The sequence below is a fragment of the Halichoerus grypus genome, chromosome 4 (genome assembly GCF_964656455.1).
Source record: "Halichoerus grypus chromosome 4, mHalGry1.hap1.1, whole genome shotgun sequence".
Taxonomy (NCBI): Eukaryota; Metazoa; Chordata; class Mammalia; order Carnivora; family Phocidae; genus Halichoerus; species Halichoerus grypus.
Window position 1 is genome coordinate 100,648,458 of NC_135715.1, and position 15,694 is coordinate 100,664,151.

At 46.5% G+C, this 15,694-nt stretch overlaps 1 protein-coding gene across 8 annotated transcripts in view; it reads left to right on the plus strand.

Annotated features, from left to right (window-relative positions):
- MGAT5 (alpha-1,6-mannosylglycoprotein 6-beta-N-acetylglucosaminyltransferase) overlaps positions 1-15,694 on the plus strand; it is a 557,249-nt gene that overhangs the window by 259,419 nt on the left and 282,136 nt on the right. For 6 of the 8 annotated variants that reach the window (XM_078070704.1, XM_078070706.1, XM_036106945.2 and 3 more), the window contains one exon: positions 11,697-11,745. The exons of the other annotated variants lie outside the window; for them this stretch is intronic. The gene's annotated coding sequence lies outside the window, so the exon portion shown is untranslated. The remainder of the gene's footprint in view (positions 1-11,696; positions 11,746-15,694) is intronic. 8 annotated transcript variants of the gene reach the window in all.

The window sequence follows — 15,694 nt, forward strand, 5'->3', positions numbered from 1 at the left end:
TGTCATATTCCCTTAGGTCTTTGTTCAAGGCCTTATTCCTACCCCTTCCCTTCCTCTTTACCTGCTCCTCTGTCTGTCTGGGCTGTCTAGCATGGTAGCCGCTAGCCATGTGTAGCTGTTGAGCACTTGAAATGCAGCTCATCTGAATTGAGATATACTGGAAATATAAAGTACACATCAAAATTTGTCACACGAATGAGCTATCCACTATACTAGGGAAACAAAAATACACACCGAATTTTGAAGATTTAGTATGAAGAAAGGTATGGGAGCTATTTCATTAATGATGTTTAATATCAATTACATGTTTTATAATAATATTTTGTATATATTGGGCTAATAAAATACATTAGTAAAATTAATGTCACCTGTTCCTTGTTACTTTATAATGTGGCTTCGAGAACATATAAACTGACATAGTGGCTCCCATTATATTTCCTTTGGACAGGGCTGGTCTAAATCCTACTCATATTCTGTGTGTCTGCGTGTGAAGGGTCCCCATTATTTCTGCCAGTGTCACGTAAAAGGCTTCCCGGAACTTCTCTATCTCTCTCCTTCCCTTCCTCCCTCTTTCCACCATTCTTTTTGTCTTTTTCTCTTCTTTCTCTCTCTCTTTCCCCCTCCACACTCCTTTTCTGTCCGCTTGCAAGGAGTCTGCGAGCTGAATCCGCAGAGACCGGAATGTTAAATCATTTGAATCATGACAGGGCTGCTCAGAGAAGAAGGTGGCTGGTGCTTTATACTAGCTCACAAACTTAGGAAGTTAATCACCACTTGCAGCACCTCTTACTCTTTCCGCCCTAGAAGATTCTGGGTTTATTGTTTTGTTTTTGTTGGGGGGCGGTGGCGTAGCTTTTTATAAGCTCCTGGGGAGGGGCGCGGAATCGCACATCCTTCTCTCAACCCTGCCTTGAAAATGGCCCCTCTGGGGAAGCGCGGTGGTCAGGTGGTCGCTGACCGGCATCCGAGTCATCTGGGGATGAAAATGCAGATTCCTGAGCTCTGCGCTGCTAGGTTATGCCAGGAAAGAGGATGCATTTGCACCCAACAAATCAGTAAACACATGTGCCTGCTGGTGTGGCAGTGAGCCTGGTATGCCTCAGTTTCCACTTTGGCAAAGTGCCGCCTGGCTTGCGAGAGCTGTGGGGAGAAAGGCTTTTGAGGACAGCGGCTGTCCCGGGGAGGGGAGGGTCGGCCAGTGTGTCTCGCAGACACAGCTGGTCCTCCCTGCCCCCTGGCACCCAGCACCTGAAGAAGGCTTGTCCTTCTTGCTTTAGCACTGAAGCGAGAGGCCAGCAGGAGGGCAGACGGTTGAGAGTGGCCAGTACAGAGGTGAATGGTGAGGGCTCTGTGGTTAGGCAGTTGGGGTGCCCGGCCTGGCCGTGCCACCTGTCAGCTGTGTGACTTTGTGCGGTTGCTATGACTCCGTGGGTCCCTTCCCCCTTCTGCACGTGGTTGTAGCTCCGGACGGGGCTGCCCTGGACACTGCATGGGAGCCTTGGCTACTGCTCTGCTACCATCACTAATGTTCTCCCAGACTTCCGGCGAGTGCCGGGCTCGGATCAGCTGGGAGGGCCCTGCTGACTTCATGGTTTGAGCAAGGAGCACCTGCGAGCCCCGAGGTAGGTGTGGGCAAGGGGAAAACGGGACAGCTGGAGCCGGTGAGGAAGCCCCGGGCAGAGAGCCGCCTGCACTGTTGGAGCAGGGTCGGTGCGTCGGCAGCTCTTCAGAGAGATGGGGGCCCTGGTGAGGCAGCCCACTCAGCTTCCTCACCCTGGATTCTGCTGAGCCTCCCCTGGCCTGCGTCCGAGGAAAAGCCTGTCCTTGCACCAGGTGAGGGGGTGAGATAAGGACCTGTGTGCTCCAGCAAGCCCAGGGCGGTGAGGAGCCTGCTGGGCCCTGCCCTGGTGGCCGGGCTGGGCCTGGGAGCCACGGGAAGGAAGTGAAGTCATTTTCCAGCTCAGTGCAGTAAGGCTGTGGCCGAGAAGACACATCTTTCTGGTGGAAACCTGGTTACCTGGTAACTCCTGTAACTTCTGAGTGCTGGCCTTGTGCTCTTCCTCTGCCCTCTAGCAGTTGAGACCCGGGCCAAGGATTCCCCCTGCGGGCCCCAGGACAGGAGCTTGGAGGAGCGGAAGCCACGAACCCCCCGGGGCCCAAGGAAGGGGGAGAGTGGGAGCACCAGGCCTCTCTTTGCTCTGACTTCCCCTCTGAGTTTGCAAAAACTTGCAAATTGATCTGAAAAGAGTAGAGTTTATTTTTCTTTGCCATGAGGGTCTGCTCCTGGCTGGAGGCTGCCTTTGGTGGGGTTGTAACATTTTATCCACTTGTTTGAATATTCATTTCGTATCTGTGGATTTTTTCCTCTCTCTGCACTTTGGCCTCTTTTCGGTTAGACTGATTTCAATCACAGATTCATTTTTAAAAAAGTAACCGATAGTACCAGTGTGTTTTCCTCTCAGGAATGGCCTTGCTAGTGTTATGTGTAAATATGAATAGCTATGAATATTTAGAGATCGGCGAAGCTGTAAAAATGAGGATGCACACATTTGCCTTGAGGAAATGAATCTCCTCGCAGCTCTCAATGTGATTTTTTTTTTTTTATATGCATTCCCTGTGTGAGTACTCTGGCTGATGACCCAGGAGGTGGGGGCTGTCAGCTGAAAGGCCGGGGCCTGGTTTATGAGCTTAAAGAATGTGACCGGAAGGACATGACAGATGTGAGCAAGGAGCACGAGGATGTTTTTTCCAGTTGTGTTTGGATTGAAATCATATTTAGCAAATGCCACTAATTGAGTTGCTCACTGTGTACTGGGAACTTGAGATCTATTCCCTCATTTAATCCTTAGACCTACTTTTTGAGGTTGATTATTTATCCTATTTTATAGATACAGGTCCTGAAGCTTAGTGGTTGAATAATTGCCCCCAAGGTCCCACAGCTGGGATCTATTGAATAGAGTTGGGATTTGAACACAGGTGACTTTTATCCTCATAACCATGTTGTTTCGACTATACTACATGTCCCCTTAAGGAGACTTATAACAGGAGAGCGGTAAAGTAACGTTTATTGACCATCTGCTGGATGCTGGGAGCTAAGCTAAGTGCTTTACCAGTGTCTCTTGAACTCTCAGTGCCCCTGGGGGTAGGTATTAATATTACTTGGGTTTCACAGAAGGCCAAAGGGAGGCCTAGAGGTGTAAAGTTCCTTACCTGGTATATGGTGGAGTCCAGACCTGGGCTCCTGCCTGCATCATGGAGCCTCCATGGGCTCCTGGTGAGCAAACTGTGTATTGAAGGGGTCTTAGCGGTCTGAGAATCCAGTCGGAGTAATGGGCTTACAAGCATGGATTGGAACTTGTTTTTTTTTTTAAGATTTATTATTTTAACTGGGGGAGTTCGAGAGGAGCAGAGGGAGAGTTTTAACCAGACTCCACTCTGAGTGCGGAGCCCAGTGCAGGGCTTGATCCCACAACCCTGAGATCACAACCTGAGCTGAAACCAAGAGTCAGACGCTTAACCAACTGTGCCACCCAGGTGCCCCGGGATTGGAATTCTTTTCAGTGGATTATCAAATATTTAAGAAGCGGCGGTTTTGTGTAAGTTTCTGGGTCTAAGATTCTGGCTCCTCAGAGATACAGAAAACTCTGACACGCCCTGCTCTTGAGGGGTTGGCATTCTGGTTTTGAGTGTTACCACACAATGGAGGGAGCCAGCCCTTCAGGTCTGGGAAAGTGTCCTGGAGTCAATGTTTGTGTTATGGAAGGGTAAGCGCATGGATGTGTTGGGGGCAGGGAGAAAAGAGACCAGTTGGCTTGAGCAAAGCAGTCCTTCCTGATTTTGGAGGGCCTAAGAGGCCAGGGTTTGATCTTCGAGATGGTGGCCTAAGCCGCCTTGTTGAAATGGAAAGGCTGGTGTGGGGGGTGTTTCTGAGGTTCATCCTGCAGGTTGTCAGGAATGGATTGTGGGGGAGGGGGTTGAGGCTGGAGAAAGGCCCACCAGGTTACAGAGCTATTGTTGTGAGCCACTGAGCAGGAAAGGGTGAATGTTGGAAGTTTCATTAGGGTTAGTAATTCAGTGGGCTCTGGTCCTTCAGCAAAGGTGAGTAATGCCCGGATGACAGGCAGGAATGGGCCTTACTGGTGTGACTGAGGTGGGAGCCCAGAGGAGAGAGGAACATTTATCCAGCATTAGATGACTTTCCTAGGCTCTAAGAGAGGAACATGTGAGTTTATCTCCTCTTCCCTCCACAGGGATGAATTGATTTGTATTTTTATTAGAAAACTCTCTACCTTGATTTCTTGTCCTAGTTCCATGGAGTTCCCATTCATCACTTTATCATTGTGGTGAGAGAGGTCCAGGTCCGCCCTGTATATGATCTTGAGTCTGGGACTGTCAAGGGGAGTTACCTGAAGGAGTTGGCATTTAGATTTGGGTCCATCACTTTATAACCCATGTTGGCAGCCATGAAGACTGGCTTGTCTTGGGCATAATGCCCAGACAGCAGGGAGGCTGGAGGAGGAAAGCAATGAAGAACTGACGAAGGGAAGAAATACTATGTGCTGCGCACTTGTAGGTTGTAGAGATCAGAGGTCAGATCAGTGACGTTGATGTTTATCACTCCGGGTGTTGTACCCCAGGCTGTTCCAATTTAATAGTAACCAATAGTATATTTCAGGATCTCTGCCTAGATTGGAGCTTCGCAAGTTTTTAATTCCTGGAAAGCTTTGAGGTAATTCCTTCCAGGTCAGGTGTCACTGAGGGGACGGAGGCTCTCTCTTCTAGTCTGCTGTCAGACTGTCATTGTCACCAAAGGCTTGTCTCATTTGCTGATGATCCAATTTTTAGTGAAACAGTTGGGTGAGAGTGATTTGAGAAGTGGTTTCCTTGCATTGATTTCTTTAATAATTAGAAATAAGAGCCCAAATTTGGGGACTGTGTCTTGCCAAAGAGGAGCAGCAGAGATTAACTTCTCAAGCAGAGAGTGCTTTGGTGAGGCCGTGCCTCAGGGACACCGCCGTGTGGGTGACCGCGCATGTGTCTGCAGTTGCTGCTGAGTCTGTCCTCACCCACAGTTGCATCTGGTGGTTATTCCCGAATGGAAGGGCTGATGATGATTGTTTCTTCTCCTTTCTGTCCCCTTTCTGTTCTCCGAGGTCAGTCCACTTGCTTTATTTATAAGTTTACCGAATGACCTAACTTGTCAAAGGAATGTCATTCCTTCAAGGATGTGATCTGAAGGCACGTAGGTATGACCGCAGTTAGTCTGATGGCACCCCTAGTGAGTTCTCTGGGGAAGAGGCTCTGTCCCCCTGCACAGTTTTGGTAGGATATTAGATGAAAAGATGCTGTCCTGAGAGATCTCTGCACCAGCACCGCCCGGCAGTACTTACGCCATGATGGAGATGTCCTGTCAGTAGCGTCCAGTAGACCAGCCACTAGCCACATGTGGATATCAGGCACCTGCAATGTGGCTAGTATGTCTGAGGAACTGAATTTTTTATTTTATTTGGTTGTAATTGATTTCAGTTAAGCCATATGTAGTGAGTGGCTCCCATATTGGGCAGCACTGCCGGAGAGAGTGGCCAGAGATGACAGATTGCTGCATTAGGACTTGGATATGGGTCTCAGTTGGGCAGGCTTGTTTGTGAGGGGAGGGTTAAGGCACAGCGTACTCTAGTGGACATTAGACTGTCAAATGGATAGCATGGAATTGTGACATTGTCTTTAAATACTGGGATGCAAACAAGAATTGGGTCAGTTGGAGCTGGAGTAGGCAGGGAAGTTTCTTGGAGGAAGACGGCACGTCTGTAGCTTTCAGGTCTTCTGGAATAATGTCTAGGCAACCATAAATGTTCTATTTACTCTTGCTTTAGGGAAGCAGTGCGCTATGGAAGACTCCAGGCTTGGGAGCTTGACAGATCTATGTGAGGATGGGGGTCGCTTATGCAAGCTAGGTAGTTTTCTGAACCTCAGTTTCTTCACCTGCAAACTGTGTAATTATACCTCAAAGAGCTATTGTTATGTTAGATAACTTATACAAACTGCCTGGTGTCTTGGTACCTAGCAGGCTCTCAATTAATGTAGGCATCACTATCAGAAATAGGATTAGCACATATGTGCATACTGAAACTGCATGTCAAGCCTGAGTTTATGCTCCTTTTTATCCTCTGAAGAAGGAGACCTGTCTGTTCAATACGTATTGAGCTAGGAGTCCTAAGATTGTTGCAGAGAGTCTAGAAAAGACAAGGATATGAAGAGGCCAACTAATATACAGAAGGACCCTTGGAAAATGGAGAATTGTAGGGTGATGAATCAGTTCATGTCTTCAGTCAGTGGTAAGGGCACAAGTTGATGGGTGCATAGTGCAGTCTTCAGAACTCCAGGTTTTACTCCCCCCCCACCCCCCACCCCGCCCCGCTTCTGGAAGGGTATTCACTGGAGCTTACAGCTTAAACACTTTGCATTTCTGGGCATTTATTTGCATGGCACCTTGGACGCATCCTAGAGACAATCCCGTTATCATTTCCTTATCTGCGTCCTCTGTTTACTTGAACATAAGGTTGACTGAGTATCTTACAAGAACTGAACATTGTCTTCCAGACATCATTAATCTCACCTTTCTTATCCAGCCTAAGTGTGAAATTAATCAAAAAGGAAAGGGAAATTAATAATTTGCCGGTATTCACAATTCATCAGGAGACCTCACAGCAAGTATGAAATTAACTTTTCCAAATTAATACACACATCAACAAATTAAAGGTATGGAAAAGGGTTATTTATTATTTAGGAAATGCTCCTTAGTGCTTCCTGCTTTGATAATTAGTTAGATGATGGGTAGTGTCTGGTGATAAGACCGTTGAGTATTGTGAGGTTACCTTAGGACCATAGAATGCATTAAATCAACCTCCACCCCTCCCCCTCCCCCGTATTTCACTTAGATAAATGAGATACAGCCAGATGGCTAATGCATACTTGTTTCCTGTCCATTGGAAAAGGTGTGCCCAGACACTTGCAGTTTTGATCTCTATTGACAATAAGCGAAATTTGATCCTGGGTTCTGTGTTTCCTTGTTATGACATGTGGTATGATCAGTTTCAAAGGGTAGGTTGTTGTGAACACATGATGGGAAAGAATGGAGTAATTATAACTCTCTATTACAGCTTTTGCTGAGGTTGATAAAGGACAAGCTTTTGTTCCTGAATTGTTCCTGTAATTACATCAGAAGTAACAGGCAGCAGTCACCTTCCATTAGGGGTGGGAAAGAAGGATTCTTACTATTTAAGAAATCCATAAGGTGCTGCGTGAATCATCATCAGCCTCGTCATGAGGAATTAAAAATAAAAGGAACAGCTGACATCATCCTATAGCAGGTTTTATGGATCTGAGAAATGCCAGATAGTTTAAGGAAAAGAGGTGTCCTTAGTGATGCCCCAGTCCACGTGTTAATAGCCTATTGGCAGTGGTTCTCAAACTTGAGCTAGCATCCGAATCTCCTGGGCCGCAGCCTAGAGTTTGTGATTCAGGAGGGGTGTGGTGAGGTCTGAGATTGTGCATTCCCAGCTTCACAGATGATGTTGATACTGCTGGTTTGAGATTGCATGTTGAGAATCATTAGGCTAAGGGACAGGTGTATCTTGGGGGAAGGTTCAAGAAACTGAACTCTAAGATTAATTCCCCAGTGTCTGTTAAAATAATCTTGATGAAAATACAAATTAGTCTTTGGGGTGGTGTGCAAGCTTCGTCAAGGGCATCTGCTCTTTGTGACGTTGTGAGTGAACATGAACAACAGGTGCAAACATAGATGAGTGGTCTGTCTCTCCTGGCCCATTGTCCTCCTGTCTTGGCAAAATCTTGGATAAACCTGGGTGGATACCAATGTCTTGAGAATTCAATTTAGTGATAAATTCTCAAGTTGCAAGGTTGGAATTTTTTTTTTCTTGTCAAACACACTTTACGTGGGGACCATCTGTAGGAGAACAGTCACTTTAGCTAAGGGTATTCCAAGTCCCAAGCCACTGAATTGTTGTCATTGTCACACCCGCCTGGCAAAGTAGCTGTTCGCAGGATGAAAATATGCATCGCGTGTTACCAGTGGCTGTGGTTCTAGGTTTCTGACTGGCTCTAGAACGGCCTTTTATCATCCTGTTAACTTACTGTCCTATTCTAGCGGTAGCAACCACAGCAGTGAGAATCACCGGTGTTTATGGAGGGCTCACTGCCTCTCCGAGGTGGTGGCTGTGCTTCTGGCTGTGTGGTGTTAGCTCGTAGGAGTCCCACCGCCGTTCTCGGAAGGAGGCACCGAGGCACAAGAAGATGGGGGCTGGGACAGCTTGTGAGCGTTGGACTTCTCTATTTGAGTCCAGGCAGCGTGAGCAATGTGGGGCAGATTGAGATTTGACTCTACTTTGGGGAACTTTCAATGGCAGTGTGATGAGAGGCCTTGCTGAAATGGAAAGATGCTAGAAAGTTTTGAAGTATGTTGCAACCAAATGTATTTAAGGTTATATAAGTTCTGAGGTCGAGGATCATTCTAGATCTTTGTAACGGGGCAAAATTTCACTATGTGGTGAATTGAGCTGCTCTGCTCCACATAAGATGAAAACCTGAGGCCAGTATTGCAATTATGGGTTGTTTTGTTTTTTTTTTTCCTGTGTGACTCTGTTATTTGGTAAGGAAGATCGAATGACTTAAAGCTTATAAACATGTTCATGATTTGTTTCTCGCATGCACCAGTAGGTGGTCTTAATCATCTGAAATTATTTTTGTAAGCATGAAGATACTTTGAGCAGAGCTCTACACTCCCTTCCCACTATTTTCTCACAGGAGTAAGTCTACCGGATAGCTTTGGTACTGTCCATGAGCCACTTCGCTTTACTAGGTTCTGGAAAATGAGAGAGGGAAAGACTGCTTTGAGCTATGTCCATGTTTTTTTTGGCATCAAGATTCCGAGATTGTCTGTTTGGAAAGACATGGTCCATAGGGAATAAGAGGGTGAAACACTTGAGTGTAAATTTGAGAAGGGGATCAGTCTGACAGCTTCTGGTGCAGAAGGGCATAAGGAATGAGGTGTGAGACCCCTGGGTCTGAAATTGGCCACCGTTGTCCTCTGTCCTTGGATCCAGAGGAGGTACTGCAGAGGTGGTCCTTGAACACGTGAGGCAAGGAGCTCCAATGCAGATTCCTCAGAGAATGCCACCCTGGGGTGCAGAGCTGCTCAAGTAGGGTATTTTGCTTATGGGCCATTTATAATCTCTTTTCTCCAAAATAACAAAAGAAAGGGCTAAAATGTTGGTTGAAAATGGGATTCCAGTTTCTCCTACCTACTTTTTCACCGACTGTCCCCTATGATCGCTGCCTTATTCTTTGTAGATTGAATTGAATTCCTGTGATGCTTTACAAATGCATTCATAGTTTAGGTGTAATTAAGAGAGGAAAGAGAAGCATAAGCTCAAGAAGAGCGTGACGGAGCCTGTTAATCTCCAGAAAATAAACTTTTGGGTGAAATCTTGGAGAAAGCTGTGGAGTGGTGCTGTTCTGAAAATGAGGAAGGAGAAAGGATTTCCTTCAGTGTTTTCTTGATCTAGAGACCTGGCTAGAAGTGGTTATAAATTTTCATTAATGGTATATATTTGGCTCCGCAGGAAATGATATTTAGGATGAGTTGAACATTAAAGCTTCCCTGAGGATAGACACGAACGGCCTTTTGGTTTCATGGTGACCATGAATTTTGCTAATGATAGAGCCAAGGGTAATGCAGTAGTTCTCATATGACTCAGGGAGTAGTTGTCTGATGCTTCAGGGGAAATCAAGATGGAGTTCTTACTTAATAGGAGTATCATTGAAGAAAACATTGAGATTTGAAAACGTTGGGGGAGGTAAAGTTGAACTTTTTTGGGTGTGGGGGTGGGGAGGAGGACACATCCAGAACGTTTTTTGAATCTTACAGTCTAACTGCTTGATCCCAGCGCTCACTCGATCCCCAGCGCTCACTTGGAGAATTGTCCCGTAACGCATCAGTTGAAATGTTGATGAAAACATACGGTAAAGAGTAAAAGCACTGAAAATCAGCCTGTGTCATTTAGGTCTGAGGCACATGGGTATTCTTTTTGTTAGCGCACACCAATACGCGTGAATGAAGGGGTTTGATACCGACCAAAATGCTTAGGATTGTTTTTTTTTTTAAGATTTTCTGTATTTATGAGAGAGGGAGAGAGAGAGAGAGAGAGAGAGCACGAGTGGGGGGAGGGTCAGAGGGAGAGGGAGAAGCAGACTCCCCGCTGAGCAGGGAGCTCCGATGCGGGACTCAATCCCCGGACCCCAGGATCATGACCTGAGCCGAAGGCAGACACTCAACCGAGTGAGCCACCCAGGTGCCCTGTTTTCTTAAAATATATCTTGACGGGACTTGCTGGAGTTAGCAGCTTTTTCTGTGTCACAGTACTGCGTTTCCAGAAACCATTCCTTCACCTCAGAGCTGTGTCCAAAGGGAGGCTGGTATAAAGAGGGGGCCGTGTGGTCATTGGCATTGACTGTTCTTTCTAACCTTCCGTCCTTCTTGAGTAAACGTCTGTGAGGCAGCACTGCTGGATGTGGTTGGTGGGTTGGGAAGGACTGCAGGTGGAGCCCGCTCTCCCCAGTGGCCCCAGGGCACGGCTCTCTGGTACCGCTCAGATTGTTGACACCAACACAGATGTTCATGCTGCGAAGGGTGGTTGTGTGCTGTAGACCGTATAAAGAGGGAACTGGCTTGTTTTGATTAAAAAAAAATAACAAAACTCCAACATTTTCTAGCAGAACATGGTGCATGCTCTACTGTCAGGTCCTTCAGTGGTCAGAGCAGTTGGTTAGCCTTAAGAACACTTTTGGGCAGTCAGCTTGGAGATGGGTCTGTGCAACATGTTTGTTATTTTTTCCTCCCTCCTTTCCCCTTCTCTCCTTCCCTCCCTCCCTCCTGAACTCTGTTTTATAATTCTCTGCTGATAAATTCCAAGAGTATCAGAAACATGCTGAAGATATCTATTAAAGGACATGTTCCCCTCTTTTCTTTTATAAAGGAGTATTACAGAAGGAAAATACTAGCTTTATCAGCACATAGTAGATCTGTTTCTAAAATACTTTTCACTCTTTTTATTTACTTTTATTCTTCAAGGTGAAGTTGCCACAAGTAATCTGTTACATTTGAATGAACAGGCTTGTAATTCAATTGGGTTTATCTCCTGTTGCAAACTCCATAGTTTTTTGTGATAGAGCTATCTGTTTTTAAAATTGTGTGTGTACATATACTTGGAACTGTATGTGTATATTAATGCAGTCTGGTCTGGAAAGCATTAGAATTGGTAAAAGCTTGGGTTTAATGCCTCCTGAGACTTGGAACAAAGAGCAGTTTTGTGCAGAAGCTTCATCTTTGCTAAATGTAGCCTTACTCCTGCTAAACTAATAATGGATGGATTTGGATCTTAACACAGGAGATAATACAATTTTTTTTTTTTAAGGTAAATGCCTTTGGGTGTTGAAGTGATAGGGCCTCCCAGCTAGCTGTTCTTAGGTTCTTTCTTTTTGGGAGACTGTGTTGAAAGGCAGTTGGGTTGCAAAGTGGGAGAAGCAAAGTCCATAGAAGATCTTTGTCAGCCTGTTTGCAGTGGATCAAGTTGTTAAAGAGGAGAAACTTAAAAACGTCTTTGTCCTTGTGATTGCAGGAGTGATTACTGTTCTAAAGTGGACATTGGAGAGGATCCATTAGGCCATGTAAGTACTGAAGTAAGCAGATATCCATGTGGCTTAGCACAGACCCAAGATATTTGCCCTTGGGAGGGAGAAGATCAGTAGCTGAGTCAGATGTTAACATTTGGAAGTGTCAAAATACAGACCCCTAGTCCCAAAGGGCTGAGGGGTGGCTCTCCCAGGGCCACCCCAATCCTCAGGGGACATCTCCAGCTATCTGGTGAAGGCCTGGTGGAGTTTAATCTCTTGGGATAATTGGGCAAGGATATTTTATCTGTCTAGAATTGGTAAAGTGACTGGAGCAGAAGGCCATTTATTGCTTTATTCAATCATGATCAAACACGACTTTATTTAGCGTGATACCCTTCCATAGAATGGCTGGTTCCTTCAGAGCAGTCCAACCCAAATCCGACACAGAGGATCATGATGTGAATATAAGTAAAACCGATGAATTGAAGAGTGTGATTGCTAAAGACCGCACAATCTCTGAACTGTGTATCAAGGAACTCAAGAAGTACACTTTCCTCAGTCCTCAGTTATGAACGTATTTTATGGAGGAGGAAATTTGCTGAGTGCTTCCTCATTTGAACCATCTGAACAGTCTGCAGCACTTGAAATCACTGCCCAGGCTGCCCTTGAGAGTCACCTTGGTAAGTGAGTTGTTAACTGGGAGCAGAGTGTCCACATTGCACAGCCTGCTAGGATTTGGGTGTCAAGGTTATGGGGCTAACAGAATGAAACTTTAAACATTCCTAATTCCTGTTTCTTTTATGTATGTGGGTCTTTGAACAAACTTTGTAATAACATCACAGGAAAAAAATACGGGGGGGGGGATATCCTACCCCAGCAACTCACAAGCAGACAAATGTCTGATATAAATAAAAGCCTTAATGTTAGAGCTAGAAAATCATGTGACTTTTATCGGTGGCTTCCCTCTAGCTGTCACCTTGAGAGTTTGTCCTGCTGGGAGAAACCAGAGAAACAAGAAGTGTCTCCTTCAGAACCGCAAAGGGATTTTGAATTTCTGAGGATGTGGGATTTTGTCTAAGATGGAACAGGCGTATTTAATCCAGCCCCCCGCCCCCCCACCGTATATCACTTAATTGGAATGGGACTTCATCTCAGGGACTGCACAACCGAACAGTGTATCTTCAGGAGTCTGTTTTGGCAGTTAGTTCACTGTTGACAGATAGGGCAAGTTCATGCACTGCCCACTGAGATTTGCCAAGCGCGGCAGCTGGGGGTAGCAGGCTGACGTCGCGGAGACCTGGACCTGGGTCTGCGGTCCCTGATACCCAGCTGCCGTGGCTTATGCTGTGGGAAGGATCAGCATCTTTCTTTCTGCCTTTCCTTGGGCTGTGATTTTTTTTTTTTTTAATGTCCATGTCTGCCCCTGCCTCCTGTTCTCAGTTCTGCACTGTGTGGGGTTGACAGCTTTCCTGGAGCAGGCAGACGCGTTGGCATAGTGTGGCACTCCTGGGCTATGTCTATCTGCCACCAAATATGTTGTCACCTTCCCTCTTGAGCTTGCCATATCTAGCTGTCTTTGCAGGGGCCTCTTGGCTCCTTTGGGAATAACTACTGAAGGAGCAGCTGTCTGTCAGCCTCCTCCAGAGCCGTCGAATTGGGCTATTGTCAACCTGTTGTTGGAGGAGTTCCCAACACGGCAGACTTGGCTGTCATTGACATTTATAACTTGAAAGCCATATCACAGACGAGTTTGCTTTCCTGATAATCCCTTAACTAGCCTTCAGAACCTGCAGCATGTGGCCTTCATACACTGGGGCAACTCCCAGGAGTGCAGAAATAGTTGGGTCTTCCTGGAGGGGGAGGGGAAGCAGGTCACCATTCTCCCCCAGCATCTCCTTTCTGACTTAAGTAGGAGGAACTGGTCCTGCCTTTGTGCCTAGGTTCTGTGTGACCATAGGAGTCCATTTAGGTCAGGATAATTGTCTCCTAAAGACAAATGACTCTTGAACTCTGATTACCACAGAGCCTGTGATCAGAGAGGAATACTGATGTCAGAAAAGGTTTCTTGAAGGGGTTGGTAGATCCCATTCCTGGTTTTTTGGTGTTTTTTTTTTTTTCTTTTTTTTACACCCTCATTTTTCAAAGAACCAGTTTCTAACTTTGATTTCTTGAGACATGACCAGAAGAGAAAGATGCAGTGTTGGTGGTAAAAATAAAACCAGAGCCACACCAGTAAATCTCGTGAACACATATTGCCAGAGAAAGCCCAAAGTGGAATCAGGATGGCTTTTACTTCTTGTGGGTCTGTTTAGAGTGTAAATTCCTTGAGGGTTAGGACTGGCCTTCTTGGTCTTCATACCACCAGTAGCTAGCGCAGAACCTGGCTCGTGGCCCCACGGTGAGCTGAGTAAATGAGTGTAAAGAAGGAAAGATTTTAGGTAGAAAACGTTTCGTTTCTTTTTTTTTTTTTTTTTAACCCAGTAGTACAGACATTGAAATATGTTAATCATCAATTCCAGATTATGGGATTTAAAGTTAATGATGTTTTCCTGTTGGCATCAAAGATGAGTCATCTTGGAAGAGGCAGGGGCTTCGATGGCAGGCGTGAGATGTGATTCAGATGAAACACCTTCACTGCCTGGGCTCCGATTTCTTTCTGTGGTCCACAGGACGTTCGTCATGTCTTAGGCAATGTCGGTGCCTGACCGTGGCTGCGTGCTGCGCAGCTGAGTCCCACATGTAGTTTGCTAGCTCGCCTGCAGTGGGGCGGGAACGGGCTCTTGAGCCAGCTTGATGGGGCTGCAGGCTTTGGGAAGATGGTTAACGGAGGAATGTGTGTCACCTGCCCGGCCCTTTGCCTGGGGTGCACGTGGGCATCTCGTTCCTCTTTCTCCGAACCCGGCAGGTGCCCCAGAGCCTGGAGGACTGCATGTGGGATAGCCACTGCCCAGTACCGATGAACGGGCATGGCGGACGAAACCCTGCTTCCCTCCTGGCCTGAGGGAAGGGGGAGGGGGGCTGCCGGGACAGAGGTCAGGGCTGTGGCCAGCCATGTGTCTCGTCACCAGCCCACACCTGGAGGAGCAGAGCCCTTGTCTTCAGAAGACTTGCCTGGCTTTGACTGAATCTAATCAGAATTCCCGGTTCATGGCAAGAGGTTTCCATACAACAGCATGTATCTTTTCTCTGATTTTACTTGGAAAAAAATGAAATGGTGAAATATTTCAAGTATCCAGAGAAGTGCAGAGACTTAACTAAAATGCTCGCTCATTTACACTCCCCCCGCCCCGTCCCCATATCTCACGGGTCCCTTTCTGATGCTGTTGCTGACACCTGTCTTTATTAACTGAAAGATGCTTATGTTGTCTTACGTTGAAGTTACCGTACCTCTGTCCCTGGAAATTTTTTAAAATGGGGTCTGCCTGGAAGCTAGACCTACATAGAGCCCCACTGTACCCACACTCTGAGGACGGTTGGTGCTCCCTGGATCTCCCCTTACCTGTGGTTTCCTTTTCATTCTGTTGTTCTGTCCTGGCCCTCCTTGCCATCGATCTGTTTTTCTCTCCATTCAGTTTCAAGGAGATGCTTATGTGCTTATTTATTTATTTATTTATTTTAAGGATTTTATTTATCTGAGAGACTGAGAGAGAGAGCACATGAGCAGGAGGAGGGGCAGAGGGAGAAGCAGACACCCCTGCTGAGCGGCGAGCCCGATGCAGGGCTCCATCCCAGGACCCCGAGATCATGACCTGAGCCGAAGGCAGACACTTAAACTGAGCCACCCAGGTGCCCCAAGATGCGTATGTGTTTAAATCCCTCTCTGCAGCTAGTTCAGGACTCCCCTGTAATGGGCAATTCCGTTAGTCCTGCTCAGCACAGCTAACGCTGTCTCCACATCCTGCCCTTCCTGTGACGAAGGCTGCTCACTTCATCAGACTTGGTGCCGCACGCAGAGGACTCACTCTGATACGAGCCTCTCATTTCTCCCCAAGCCGGTATGCGG